Here is a 10,087-nt window from a genome sequence, read left to right as displayed (position 1 = left end):
GATGATTTTTGACATGCAAACCAGCACAGACAATCAGCCAAATTGTAACTACATGCAAGTATTACCTTTCACTAAAAGACTTCAGATTGGTTTCTAAAGAAAAATCTTCATTTCTAATTTGGATCATTATATACCATGGGAAAAGAGAGTAAAAATTGTTCTTTCCTTCAAAAGTAGGCACAACCGCTGCCAATGTAAATACTGTGGAAGTCTTCAAAGTGTCCTAAGAGCTATTGTCATACAAGCAATAGTTCAGTGTCCTCAGCTGAACTGGAAGCTCTGCAACACAAACAATTTGTAATCAAGTGTATAAGGAAGTTAATAAGGCAAACAAGTCTTCTGTTGTTTAAAACTTAGCCCCCATAAAGCATGGATATATCTTTGTTCTGTGACAAATAATAGAATCATAGAATCATTGAAAGATCTGGATTGGAAGAGTCCTTAAAGACCATCTAGTTTTACAACTCAACAGCTTTTCATGAAAATTTCCATTTTAAAATCTTGATAGATTTTAAAAAGTTATGATTCATAGCTATAGGGGATAGCATGTTAGATTAGAGTTTCTCTTGGGTGTATGCAAGGGTCTGGTCCAATTAAAAGAGAATTGCTTCAGTGTTACATTATGTGCTCATTAAATGCACGGGAACATAAATGGAGGGTAATCTTCTGCCACTCATTTGTCTTAATAATAATTCACAAACTTGAAGTACTCTGAATAAAAGGACTGCATTTGGCTAGCATCAGTGATATGTTTTCAGGCAGGCTGCTCAAGTCTGTCAGTTCATTTCCTTTCAGAAATAGTAAAGAAGCTCTTACAGTGGCCTTCAGGAAGGCAAGGAGAAATTCTAGGTGATACTGCTAAAAGTTTCTATAGCTCTACCTCACGAGTCAGCTTTGCAACACAAATCTTGTTTTAAAATCACATTCTTGTCCCTGTCATAGAAAACCCTGAAGTAGAAAAAGTCACCATTCACGTTTCAGATCTTGTGCAATAATCCTGTATTTCCATTGATATGACTGGCACCATCTGAAAAGCTGTCATACAGCAGCCTGAAAATGATGATAGAGTCTCTGAAGACACCACTAATCTGCACTAGGGAGTAATAAAATTCTGAATTTCAAGACACTAAGTCTGATAACATTACACTTAGAGCACTGAGCGAGGAACTTCTGCATATATAACAGCTTCAATGGCACATGCTACTAAATTAGTATCAGTGGTGTTGTAGGTCCCCGACTTTGATCATATCATATTTTCACAAGAGCTACTATGACCTGAATTATTGAAGCAAGCTCTCTTTAATAGTCTTTTACTCATCCTTTACTTTATGCTCCCAGTGTTTTTTGTTAAGGCAAAGGCCTAGAGGTCAACAGATTTCAGTCTTTTCTCAGTTCCTTGATACCTTTAGGATGTTTTCCACACCTGAAAACAATGATGATAATAGCTGCCTAACAGCCACAACGATTACTTGCGAGTGGTTTCCATGTTGAACCACAGTGCAAATACAACTTTGTTATGAGGGAACTGCACTCTTGTGTCAGTGTCAGCCTATTAAATGTCAGATTTCCACAGTCAGAGTGCTTTTTCTTGGCAGCTCATGAGTGACCTGTCAATGTTCTCTAGAGGAATTTTAGCTTCCCATAATTCTAAGAGATATTTTCACTCTTTTAGAAAAACATCCAATACAATTTAATACTCTTACACAACTTATTTGTAAAATCCATTGGGAATTTTCTGATAATAATTTTCTGGTTTTGTTTTGTTTGTTTTTGTTGTTGTTGCTTTTTTTTTTTTTTTTTTTTTTTTTTTTATAAAATCCAGAGACACATTAGTTTCCATAAATCTGCTTTAAGGAATATCATGCTCCACTGGATGCTTGATGACATGGGAAATGGGTGGTAATGCAAGTTCTTGTCTGTGAAAGCTGGACCAGCTCTAGCAGAATGACAGGGCATGATAGCCGGTCCTCACAATTCTGTGGAGCATCCTGCACCTCTGAGGTAAGAGATCCCAAAAGAGGGATTAGTACCCACAAAGTCCAGCCAATTTATTGTGCTGTGAAGAATGACTTTGTCCAGACAAACAGACTGGCAGATCTATTTGCAGACCACAATCTCTAAAACCTCTTTGGGAAGCTGAGAATCATCTATCAGGCTTTTTTTTGCTGCCTTTCTTCAGTCATAAGGTTTTGCTAGAGCTTTAACTGAGTGCAAAAATGTAGAATAAAGGTGAGAGCATGCTCAGGTGTCTGGTTGTATAAAAAGAAAACACTGTAGAACAGTGTTGCCTGACCATAGCTTAAAGGAACCAGAAACTTCTTTTCACTTCTTGCTTTTGGCAGCTCTGTTTTATGCTGAGGCCCGGATTGGGCAAGGAAATTGGGGAGTACAGAAAGTTGAAATACAAAGCAGGTGTTGGGAAAACGTGCAGAAGCAATAGTCAATGTTCCAAGAGCTATTTGTTTCAGCACCCTGAATACCCCAAGAGCGTCATGAATATGTATTAATAACTAAGAACCTATCAGTATGGTGGTGGAAACTAACAGCACATCAGCTTTTTTAACTAACCTTAGAGAATAAAAAGTACTAAAACAGTACTCCATATATAAATTATTTATGATCTAATTAATTTATAATTTATCTAATTAAGTTCTAACCTACCACGGTTTTGCAAGTTACCAGGCAGCAAATTCATAGGCAAACACATAACTGAAATGAAAGCTAGCAATGGAGGTGATGCACCATAATTAGTGCAATGCAGCTTCATCAGCAAGCACTTCTGCGGCCAACCAGTTTTCAGTACCTGCAAACAAAAAAATGTTAAATCACCAGTCACCATGAAGACTTTTCTGAACTGATCGTCCTATTTTTTTTCGAAGGGTACAGTGTAGACAGACACAAGTAAGCATATTTATGCAGCACCTTTATCCCTACAGGCCAACTAACTGTCCTTTCTTGTCAGAAGAACATAGGGGAATCTCCAGTGAGGATCTCAGAGTATGTACAGCAAGGTAGTTTTTCTATGACAACATTACACTTTGTGCTTCATACAGTGGGCAGGGAACATGACCCATGGGATACTTGTTCCCTCATTTTCTTTCCTTTCAAGCAGTCTATATCATATCATGTTGTATCTAAGCGATTACATGTGGTTGGTTAGGTTGTCTAAATGCTTTTCAAAAGCACTTTGTTCAGTTATAATTTTCTGAAGGGAATGCCACCTAAGTTGCATTACTGCTTGCAAAGACGTCAAAAGGAACAACTGCAGAAACACATTTCTTTTGTTGATTGAGCTACATCTGCTTATACATGTGACTACTTCATGTATAGATTTGTATATGTTTGTGTATATATGTTTATATATAGATTTGTATATTTTGGCTGAGCAGTATCTGTGAGCATCTCTCACTACTTCACATATTACATATCTTGAATTTTGCTGCCTGTTCTGCAGTAGCAAAGAAGCATTTTCTAAAAGAGTTTAAATATTTGAGAAATTCTTAAACTCTATCCACTAACTTCAGCTGCTGTAATCTGATGTTACAGTTTTGCTTTCAGCTACTGCCCATCATATTCTTTGCTATGAGCCATATTGGCAACGACCATTTGTAATGACAGCTTTCTTACAGCAGGAGTGGTACAATAATCATCTTGGTATCAATACAGTGAAATCAACTGTAGTATTATTGTTCCTGTAACTCTGTTCCTCATATTTCTTGTTCTGCTAATGTCTAGAGATAGCAGATGTCAGCTGGTCTTCTCATATAAACCTTGAATGACAGTAGCTTGTAGGTGGAAGGAACCATTTTATATATTTAAGGAAATTCAAAGTTCTAACTGTGATATATTTTACGTAGAGAGAGGGGAATATTAAAGTAACCTTTAGACAAAGCTTGGTGTACTTTTTAGAAGAAAGTTTTATACACCAGCACAGAATTTAAGGCTGTACACACAAAAATGATTTCCAGCAATATACTAAGCTACAAGGTCTTGGTAAATGAAAGTCTTGCACCTAAGTCCCTCACTATCCATAAAAATCGTGAACTGCATCCTTAACATCAAGATATTATCTAAGCATTACATCATTTATATATATTAAACATTTGTATTATGTATACTTATACTTGCATATATGTATGTTATATGTAAATATATATTCTAAATAAACCAAAACTTAAATTTTGGAAGAACAGATAAACTTGTCATACCAGAGAGCATATATGGGTTAATTTTAAAAACAGTAAAAACACCGCAACCAATTTATCATAGCTTTAAATAACAACAAGGATTTTGTAACTTGATTCATTTTTCAAAAAAAAAATATTGACAGATTTTTAATTTAGTCAGATATTTTCTAGGTCTCAGATATTAAATACAGATAAGAGAAAACAACTCCAGAGAATTTAAACCAGATTATGATATACAAAGAATTACAGCATATGTTGTCTTGAAAGAGGGAACTGTTATGACCTGAACATGTTTGCATCTTGCCTTCACTGTCAAGATTCCCCTTGAAGATTTAAAAATAAATAATTCTCTTAAACAGTGTGAACTTTCAGAGAAATAGTGTGAACTTTTAGAAAGCTGTCCCTTCCAGCACTGCTGAAGAACTCCAGCAATATTTTTAACTTTCTTTGTTATAAATAAAGAATAAAAGGATTTCAGTATTAGCATATCGGAAGATAGGGCACACATAAACACATGAAAGTCTCCTTAAATCAGTGAATACTCCCTTCCCAAAGCTGCTTCTAAGTTTTTGTGGTAGAAGACAGGCTATTACTTTGTTAGTGGGCAAAATTTGTAAGACCAGCTGTAATACATGATTAGATTTGACTCTTGAGTGATGTCTGAAGGCATTGCTCGGTGATATTAAAGGATGGAAAATTTATCTTTCTCTGTCTCTTTCTGTATAATTGGTAGTTGCATAACATACCAGTATCAACTTTAAATTTTTACTCTTCCGGTAAAAGAAAGAAAACATACACTGTTCTGATAAATGTAGTATGCCCCATGACCTGTACCATATGGCTAACTATTTTCACAGGCTACTATTGCTATGGTGTAGAATTACCAAACTCCAGACACACGACGTAAGACCTGCTTACAGTACTCAATGAGCACTTTCATGGATTTCTATTCATAAAGCAGATGGAATTTGGACAATATTACTTTGAAATTATTATAAACTACTTTCTCTCTGCTGACTCAAGCAGACTGAAAATCCATTTGATCAATGTAACACTACAAATATGCCACAAAATGCACATGAACATGCACATAATTTAATTTTGGTGTTTTCTAGGCCTCCTACTGATAATAGCCAATAACAAACTCTGTAGGATTTCTTCATTTAAAAGGATTATTCTAATTGCAAATCGGGCTTTTGTGTCATATAAAACAAGATTTTGCAAGATTCTTTCTTTTTTTAAGTTTTCAAAACATTACAGAAAGCACTAACTGCTGTTGCCAGTACAATCACTCCTCAATTAAAGAAGCATTTATTGCCTCTGAACTGATGAATGTAATAATGAACAAGGTTTAGTTACATAAGCTCTAAATGATATGCTGCAGGGAGTGGCAAATGTTAATAAATTATTTGCTGAAAAAAAAACTGTAGCCAACTCAGAGCTAACAAAAATTTTGGGATAAACTTACTCAGTACATCTGGAAAAGAAAAATGGAGCATTAGAAACTGGAACTCAGACACCAAAGAGGAAGATATTGTATCATTTACTCAAAGACCAGTGGCTGGGCTTAGTTCTATTTCATTCTTCACCACAGGTACCAGAACAACTATTCCTTATGAGAGTATTCTAAACTCATGTTAAAGTATATGCCAAGATGGATTTTTTTCTTTTTGAAATTGTTCCATGAATGTGTTTATTGGGATGGAGAGACAGAGAGAGTGAGGAAGACTCTAGAACCCATTGCTTAAGGAATACGACAGAGAGAATAGCAAAACCTTGACTCTAGAGGGAAACCTGCAGAAAATATCTAGATTTTGATAAAATCAGAAAATAAGAATTTATCACTCAGTAGTGATAATGTTACAAGAGTAAGCTACCACAGATCACTCAAATCAGGGACATCAGGTGGAGCATGCATTTTATTAGTCAATAACAGAATCATCCAAAACACCATACATGACAGCAACTATGGATTTGCAGCCATTAAGCTAGCCTTTGTGAAAGCAATATTGCAAAACAAAGATTATTCAGCAACTTCTTTGAATATACTGGTGGTAGTTTATTGATAAAATTTCAATAAATTGAAAGACTAAGAAAGGTATAGAAAGCAAAAATTTGCTTTTCTTGATGCCCTTTTAAATGCTGTTGTACAATACAAAAGATGTGTTTTAAATAGCAAGTGGAAAAAATGTGTAAATGACCGCTATTTTAAAATAAAAAATAGGTCATTTTGAACTTTTTTTTTTTTGTCTTCAGGTTTCCAGGTTTGCCACCAGGTCACAGAAATCAATTACTCTCACAGCATTTTTTAAGGGTATGCATGCAAGGTAAATTTGCTTATTCTTCTCGCTGTACTTGCATAGTCCATGGAGGCTTGTTTATTATTTTAATGACTGTATGATCATTCAAAAAGTAGTGTAGAAATTGGCTTTTGGACTTTTTCACTAGTTTCTCATATCAACGATATCATAAGTGAACTCATTATTTCTAAAAGAAATACCTTCTGGAGAAAGTAAAAAAATCCCTACCGGTAAAATCACTAGAACAAGACTAACCTTCTGCCCCTCCCCAAACAAGTCCTCCCTCCAGACTCTAATCTTACTTAGTGTGCTTTAACAAGAGACTTCAAATTAAGTTGTACAAAAAAGACCTGCCTAAATGGATTAATCACTTACATGAGCTGAGGCCAACTTTTTATTTGTAAAGCCTACACACAGGGGTCCTTATGCACTGCAGATTTCAGCTGCACCAACTTCAGCCTAGATTTTCATGTTCCCAGTTGAGCTATGCTCAGCAATGCATTTTTGCCAGTTTTGAACTTGTACCAGCCCTGCAACTGGCTTATTTGATCCTCACATACATTAAAGCATCTGGATAGCCTGCCACCAATAAGTGCAGAGAACAATGAAGTAGCTGAGGACTGTCCTGTCCTTGTTTCCTTTTCCCTAGGAACTTCTGTATCAAAATGAGGCATACAATCAGAATCCAGTAGAATTCTTCCCCCATCCACTAAGCACCCTTCCCTCCACAAAGTTACAGAGAAGTCCTAAGTATGCTGAGCTATCAAATTTCTGTCTGCTTTCCAAAACTATTGCAATGCAAGATAGTCATGCGGACTCAGGCCTTTGACCTCTAAATAAATGAATGAGGAACCAGAGGAAGAAGTAACATAATATTCCTTTGGAAAACAATGCTTTTGCATAGATTAAATGTCACTAATGCAGCACATAGGCCACGAAGGTGAAAAACAGAAATCAAATTTATTTCTCTGGATTGATCACAAATTTGTGCAAGAACTTTGGGCAAGCCACTTAGGACCTCAGTAAGTTCAGTTCTTAAATGCTGAGCAGTCTGAAAAAACCTTCTCATAGCAGTCCTTCTCTCTAAAATTATCCTAAAGGTGGTTATGCATTATTGGACAGCAAGAAAGAAGAGGATATGCAGTCATTTCACAGGATTTCCTATTCATATATTCATCTGAAAATTGCTCTTGAAATATGTGCCATTTTGTTTGGAACAAACTGAATATAGTTGTTCATTCTCCAGGCATGACTGCCATGAAGGAAAGAATTACAATCAGGTATTAATCAAGCTATTATTACAGGCTGCAGGGATTTTGTACCTTCATAGGCAGAGAGCCAGACAAGATCACTATGTGCATTCATTTCTTCAGAAAATAACTGTTATTTGTACAGTGCCTGTCATCTTCACCTTATATCACCATAACTGCCATTCAGTTATGAATATTCACTTTCAATGACAATTTTCAGGAAAACTCATGTATATTTACTTACTGTAAGCCAATCATTCCTTTCTAAAACTAATAAAATGCCAACAGCCTACAACAAGTCTCAGAATATTGTGACTGCACAGTTCCTTGCCACTGTTGTCAAAGGTTTTGGGAGTTTCCAAGGATAAACTAAGGGCAGCAGAAGCAACGGGGAGTCCAAGCAATTCACTTAGCTCCCTTCCTATTTTATTTGCTTCAAAAGAAACATGTACAGAGCTGTGTCTGCATTAACTCAGTGCTGCTGCACCAGACTTACGCTGATGACCTTGTAAATGGATTCCTATAAGATTTTATCAATAGTATAAGAGACTTTTCTATTTATTCTCTCATGCAGTATCAAAATGAAGGCACACATATGCACACACATACACAGAGAAGTCAAACAGTGATAAAAAAGACACACCGATGTATGATAACTTCTTTATTAGCAGGCTTAAAATCTTTGCTAATACTAAAAAAGCAAGAAGAAAAATCAGAAATTAAAATATTCTTCATACAGTTATAGATTAAAATATAGAGGTTAATAAAATTGCTGGAGTGCTAACTGAAAACTTCAACGTATCTGAAAGAAAATGAAAGGAAAAAAAAAGAAAAAAAAAAGACTGCTTATACATTCGGCTTCACAGCTTATTGTATCCATGATAGGATGAAAAATTATTACAGAAAAGAAAGGTAGACTAAGTTTGAACCAAGAACAAACAGATATAAATTCAGGAGATTTGAAAAAAGACAGTAAGAAAAATCAGGAAATCACTGACAAGCACCAGACAGAGCCTTTACTCAGTCTACTCTTCAAAGGCCAAGACTAATTTGGAAAATATGAAGCATATCATGGAAGGTGCCTATTTATGCAGTAATACAGTCCATGAGTCTTGAATATTTTAGCATATTCACCCACTAACTACAGAAAGTCTACCTTCTTAGAAAATTACATGAGAAAAATAATAAATAGGAATGAATCCTTATTTGTCCAAACCGTTCATGTCTGTTTACTAATTTCTCTTTATTATTCTAACAGGAAGTCAGATGACCAAAGTGCTAGAATCACAGATGTGTTCCCCAAAGACATGACATTAAGTTTAAGAACAAACAAACAAAACAAACAGAGAGTTACAACTTGCACCATAAACACTGATCAGGTAGGAATTGCATAGGCCTTTCACAGACATAGACAATGGGATCAAGTGCACCCTCAGCAAGTCTGCAGACGACACCAAGCTGAGTGGTGCAGTCGATACACCAGAAGGAAGGGATGGCATCTAAAGGGACCTGGACAACCTAAACAAGTGTGAACTGCATGAGGTTCAACGAGTCCTAGTGCAAGGTGCTGCACCTGGGTTGGGGCAATCCCAGGCATAAGCACAGTCTGTAAGAAGAACTCACTGAGAGCAGTCCTGCAGAGAAGGACTTGGGGGTTCTGGTGAACAAAAAGCTCAACATGAGCCAGCAGAGTGTGCGTGCAGCCCAGAAAGTCAGCTGCATCCTGGGCTGCATCACAAGAGGTGTGACCAGCAGATGGAGGGAGGGGATTGTCCCCCTCTTTTGCCCTCATGGAACTGGATGGTCTTTAAAGTCCCTTGCAACCCAAGCTGTTCTTTGATTCTATGATTCTTTTCATCACTTACCAAGGCTCTGTGTAAAAACAGAAAAGTAAACACACAAAACTTGCATATACTGTGGGTTTTGTTATTATTATCAAATGGAAAACAACAACAACAACAACAAAAAACTTAATCGGTGTGCCTGCCTGTTTGCACTTTTTTTACTTCTTATTTAGATTCTCCCAAGACAGAAGTTGTAAGACTTTTTATAGCCTGTGGTAACGGGACAGACATCAGGATATTTCAAATTAGCAGAAAGCCCCTTCTTTTTCTCTACAATTCTAAAGTTTAAATTTCTTTCATCTTTATAAGCCTTCCCTTCCTTCTTTACCTAGAATACAAATCATTACAAAATATACTCTTAAATTCAGATATGGACTCTACAGGTTCTGTAAACATCAGAAACTGAAGAATGAAGTAATGTTTATGCAAACATTTCTTCCTATTAGAAATAATTTTTAAATATCAGGTTTGTGCAGCTGGTAAACTGTTACATATCAAAAATGACA

The 10,087-nt window shown here is 36.0% G+C and overlaps 1 long non-coding RNA gene across 1 annotated transcript; it reads left to right on the top strand.

Moving 5' to 3' along the window:
- The first annotated feature begins 1,819 nt into the window (after nt 1–1,819).
- Nucleotides 1,820–8,449, top strand: LOC121062248. Its single transcript, XR_005815493.1, has 3 exons — nt 1,820–2,001; nt 6,444–6,514; nt 7,588–8,449. It is a non-coding gene; the product is annotated as an uncharacterized LOC121062248 (long non-coding RNA).
- The last annotated feature ends 1,638 nt before the right edge of the window (nt 8,450–10,087 follow it).

The sequence above is a fragment of the Cygnus olor genome, chromosome Z (genome assembly GCF_009769625.2).
Source record: "Cygnus olor isolate bCygOlo1 chromosome Z, bCygOlo1.pri.v2, whole genome shotgun sequence".
NCBI classification, from domain to species: domain Eukaryota; kingdom Metazoa; phylum Chordata; class Aves; order Anseriformes; family Anatidae; genus Cygnus; species Cygnus olor.
This window is presented reverse-complemented; position numbering and strand designations above follow the sequence as displayed.